A 5,155-nucleotide genomic window follows, 5' to 3' on the forward strand; every position below is an offset into this window, starting at 1 on the left:
TGCCTCAGCCTCTCCGAGTAGCTAGGACTACAGGCGCCCGCCACGACGCCCGGCTAATTTTTTGTATTTTTAGTAGAGACGGGGTTTCACCGTGGTCTCGATCTCCTGACCTCGTGATCCGCCCACCTCGGCCTCCCAAAGTGCTGAGATTACAAGTGTGAGCCACCGCGCCCGGCCAAGTAGCAGTTTTGTTCCAACTAAAAGTCACCTCCTCCCTGAAGCCCTCCTTGCCTTCCCCAGACAACCCACTCACTGCCCCCTCTGAGTGTGTGCCACCTGGTTTGTTTCCTGGTCAGTCTCCCCCATTAGGCTGGAAACATAGTGAGGGCAGAGATATGTCAGTTTCATCCCTGCATCCAGTGCACGGCAGGTGATAAGAACACGGCTGCTGACTGAACAGAACGGACCCTGCATTGCCTGCCTTACAGTGATCTGCTGGTTGAATTCACAAACCGGCTTCTCCACCCACACCCCAGGCTGACTCCAGGACTGGGGAGCTTCCAGAGCCCGTGGGCACGCAAACCACCCACAGCCAACATCTGAGTTGGCTGAGACACGGGCCCACGTCACAGCACATCCCCAGGTTTAAGATTAGCCCTGGGCAATATGGAAACATCTACGGCGTTTCAAAAGCACACACCCTTTGGCTCAGCCGTTGCATTTCTAGGAATGCATCTCACAGATAGACCAGGTTTCTCAACCTCTGCACCACTGGCACTTGTGCTAGATCATTCTTCTTCTTCTTCTTCTTCCTTCTTCCTTCTTATTCTTTCTTCTTTCTTCTTCCTCTTCTTCCTATTCTTATTATTCTTCTTTTTGAGACAGGGTCTTGCTCTACTGCCCAGGTTGGAATGTGGTGGCTCAATCATAGTTCACTGCAGCCTCAACGTCTCAGGCCTAAGTGATCCTCCCACCTCAGCGTCCTGAATAGCTGGGACTACAGGCACATGCCACCACACCTGGTTAATTTTTTTTTTTTTTTTGAGAGGGAGTTTCGCTCTTGTCACCCAGGCTGGAATGCAATGTCACAATCTTGGCTCACTGCAACCTCTGCCTCCCGGGTTCAAGTGATTCTCCTGTCTCAGCCTCCTGAGTAGCTGGGATTACAGGCGCCCGCCACCACACCTGGCTAATTTTTGTATTTTATCAGAGACAGGGTTTCACCATGTTGACTAGGCTGGTCTCGAACTCCTGACCTCAGGTGATCTGCCCGCCTCGGCCTCCCAAAGTGCTGGGATTACAGGCGTGAGCCACCACACCTGGCCTATTTAAGATTAGTTATTAAAACGTTTGCTAGGTTTTAATACTTCATGAATACAAATTCAAAATAATGGCTTTTGTTGTTGTTGTTAAAAAGCACAATAATGGCCAGGCGTGGTGGCTCACGCCTGTAATTCCAGCACTTTGGGAGGCCAAGGAGGGTGGATCACCTGAGATCAGGAGTTCAAGACCAGCCTGGCCAACACGGTGAAGCCCCGTCTCTACTGAAAATACAAAAATTATCTGGGTGTGGTGGTGCACACCTGTAATCCCAGGTACTTGGGAGGCTGAGGCAGGAGAATCGCTTGAACCCAGGAGGCGGAGGTTGCAGTGAGCCAAGATTGTGCCACTGCACTCCAGCCTGGGCAACAGAGTGAAACTCTGTCTCAAAAAAAAAAACCATAAATAAGTAAAAATAAATATTAAAAATATAAATAAGTATAAAAATATATAAAAATATAAAAATTAAAATTAAAAATAAAAAGCACATTAAAACTTGCAGTTTTTGCCCCCGAACCTTCCCCCCATCACATCCGTCTTCAACTCTTGCCCCATCACCATCCTGAATTTGGTGTTTATCCAAGTCCCAAGCATTTCTTCGAACCGCATACATGTCTGTAAATCATATGTAGAATCGTTTTGCATTTTCAAAATTTATGACAATTGTATCATATTTGCTTGGCATAGTCTCTGTGAGATTTATCCATCCTTCTCCTGTTGACTAACATTTAGACTGTTTTCGGTTTTGCCGTTACAAACAACACTTCCCTGAACACAGAGGTAGTCTTTTTTTTTTTTTTTTTTTTTGAGACAGAGTCTTGCTCTGTCGCCCGGGCTGGAGTGCAGTGGCGCAATCTCGGCTCACTGCAAGCTCCGCCTCCCGGGTTCACTCCATTCTCCTGCCTCAGCCTCCGAGTAGCTGGGACTACAGGCGCCCGCCACCGCGCCCGGCTAATTTTTTGTATTTTTTAGTAGAGACGGGGTTTCACTGTGGTCTCGATCTCCTGACCTCGTGATCCGCCCGCCTCGGCCTCCCAAAGTGCTGGGATTACAAGCGTGAGCCACCGCGCCCGGCCAGGTAGTCTTTATTACTAACAAAAATAGGACATATTAAGCCTGTATGTGTTGGACATTCTGTTCTGTCTCTTAATCATAATGGTGCCTATTGCAGGAGATGTTACCATCTCCGTTTTACAGAGGAGTTATCCTTGTCTCCCTCCTCCACCCCAAGCTAATCAACCACCAAGCACTGTTGAATGTGCCCCAGGAATCTTGGCCAGATCCTTGTCAGTGACTACCACCATCACTAGTTACCCCAACTCTGGACCACTGCAGGAGCTTCCAGCTAGTCTCACTGCTCCTCTCCAGTCTTTCTGAGATCTGTACTCCACAAAGCTTCTTACCTGATCACGATGCTATCTTACTTAAAACCCCAAGCTCTATTGACTCCTAGGATAAAATCCTTAATCCTCACTAGAGACTTCAAGTATGGTCAGGCCTTGCCCATCCCTCCAGCCACATCTCCCAATCTCTGGTCTCCTTTCTGTCCCTCAAATGCACCGTGCTCTCTCCGGCCCCAGGACCTTTGCACCTGCCACTCCTTCTGTCTGGAATCCTCCCCACCAGTTCCCCAGGTTAACCCTAGGCTGCTCAACTGTCACTTCCACCCTGAAGGTATCAGGTTCCCTCTTTTACACCCCTTGGCAACATTTGCCAAAGATGTGATTATACAATTCTTCATGCAATTTTGTCCACTGTATGCATCTCACGTTAATTTTGTCCACTGTATGCCTCTCATGGCAAGCTCCATGAAAGCAGGCACATGCCACCACTCCATCACCCGAGCGCCTAGTTAAGAAGGCAGATGGGAGGACTCAACGTGCAGCCTTTATGCATTTATTATGCCTGGATGAATGGTCTTAAATGAGTTACAACCTTGAGGGTTAATGTCCCCCATTAACAGATATGGAAACTGAGGCTCAGGGCGCGCAAGGGAGTCGCCCGCAGTCTCGACGACAAGGACGCTGCCACCTGGAGACTGCAGCCCGCTTCCTGCCAGCCCCTGGCAATGCCGCCACTCGGAGACCCTCCAGGCCGCCAATCCACCCCCTCTAGAGCTCCCGGGAATCGGCCTGCGGGGAGGGCGCGGGGCGCTCTGGGAAATGTAGTTCTGCCAGCTCCCTGAATCCGGCGTCCCCAACTTTTGCTTCCGGTGGGCTCAGTCCTAGCCGATGCTTTGGGAAAGACGCGCGAGATTGCGGGAGTAGATCCGGGATGCGAGGCGGGGAGCGCACGGGGGGCGCGGCTTGTGCGGGGCGGGGCGTGTGTTGAGTGTACGCCTACTGTGTATGCTGCGTTGCTGCTCACCCGAACTCGGCGCTGGGACTCTTTCTTGGGCACCCCAGGCAGAGGGAAACTCCGGATCATATTCAACCAAAGAGGAAAAGCAGCGAGAATCCAGTATAAGAGACGGGCCTTAGGATGCCCGAGTTAGGATTAGGGGCAAAGTACGTTAACCTGGTAGTTAGGAGCTGAAGTTCTGGAATCAAAGATTTGGGTTCCAATCCCATTTGTGTACTCCTGTTTGACCTTCCCTGGGGGGTTCAATACTTAAAACTCTCAGAGCTTCAGGGTTTTGTTTTGTTTTGTTGAACCGGTAGGGCTAGTTATAGTACCTCTATTACTAAATGAGGAAGAAACGAAGTACAAATGTGTGTTGCTTGCTTGATGCTCAAGAATTCATGCGGCCGGGAGCGGTGGCTCACTCCTCTAATCTCAGCACTTTGGGAGGGGGACGTGGGTAGATTGCTTGAGGCCAGGAGTTCGAGACCAGCCTGGCGACACGGCGAAACCCCATCTCTACTAAAAATACAAAAATTAGCCGGACCTGGTGGTGCGTGCCTGTAATCCCAACTATTCGGGAAGTTAGGTAGGAGAATTGCTTAAAACCAGGAGGCGGAGGTTGCTGTGAGCCAAGATCGAGCCACTGCACTCTGGCCTGGCCCACAGACTGAGACCTTGTCTCTAAATAAATAAATACATACATACAAGAATTGATACCTGGTTGGGCACACCTGTAATCCTGACACTTTGGGAAGCTGAGGCGGGAAGATTGCTTGGGCCCAGGAGTTTGAGATCGGCCTAGGCACCATGGTGGGACTTCATCTCTAACAACAACAACAACGACACAAATTGATGCCCATTATTATGTTGTCAGTAAGAAGCAGGCAGGACAAGGGATATTTCGGGTTGGGCGTTGTTGGGGGCCCTCCTGGGGGAGGGTGGGCGCAAGCACTTGGCATCTCTTCCAGTTTTATCTTGAACAACTTCTGCCTTTATTTATTTATTTATTATTTATTTATTTTTTTGAGACGGAATTTCACTCTTGTTGCCCAGGCTGGAGTGCAATGCCGGGATCTGGGCTCACTGCAACCTCCGCCTCAGGCTCCTGAGTAGCTAGGATTACAGGCATGCGCCACTACGCCCAGCTAATTTCGTATTTTTAGTAGAGACGGGGTTCTCCACTTTGGTCAGGCTGGTCTCTAACTCCCGACCTCAGGTGATCCGCTCGCCTCGTCCTCCCCAAGTACTGGGATTACAGGTGTGAGCCACCGTGCCCGGACGACTTTGCTGGCTTTAAAGATGGAAGAGGCGGCCTTTACTGTGAACTTTTTCAGGCCAGAGGAGAGCGGGTGTGGAAGAGTAACTGGGAGAGAGGCCAAGAGGCTGCAGAGTCGCCGCACGCTCGCGCGTTCACCAAAGTGCTGGACTACGTTACCCACAATGCGTACATTTGAGGACAACATTAACCACAGTGCACCTCGCGGACCCGCCCACTCGGCCTTGTTGCCACGCCCCCAAGAGCCAGTTCAGCCAATGGTGCCAAGGCTACGTT

Source organism: Symphalangus syndactylus, chromosome 14, assembly GCF_028878055.3.
Source record: "Symphalangus syndactylus isolate Jambi chromosome 14, NHGRI_mSymSyn1-v2.1_pri, whole genome shotgun sequence".
Lineage (NCBI taxonomy): Eukaryota > Metazoa > Chordata > Mammalia > Primates > Hylobatidae > Symphalangus > Symphalangus syndactylus.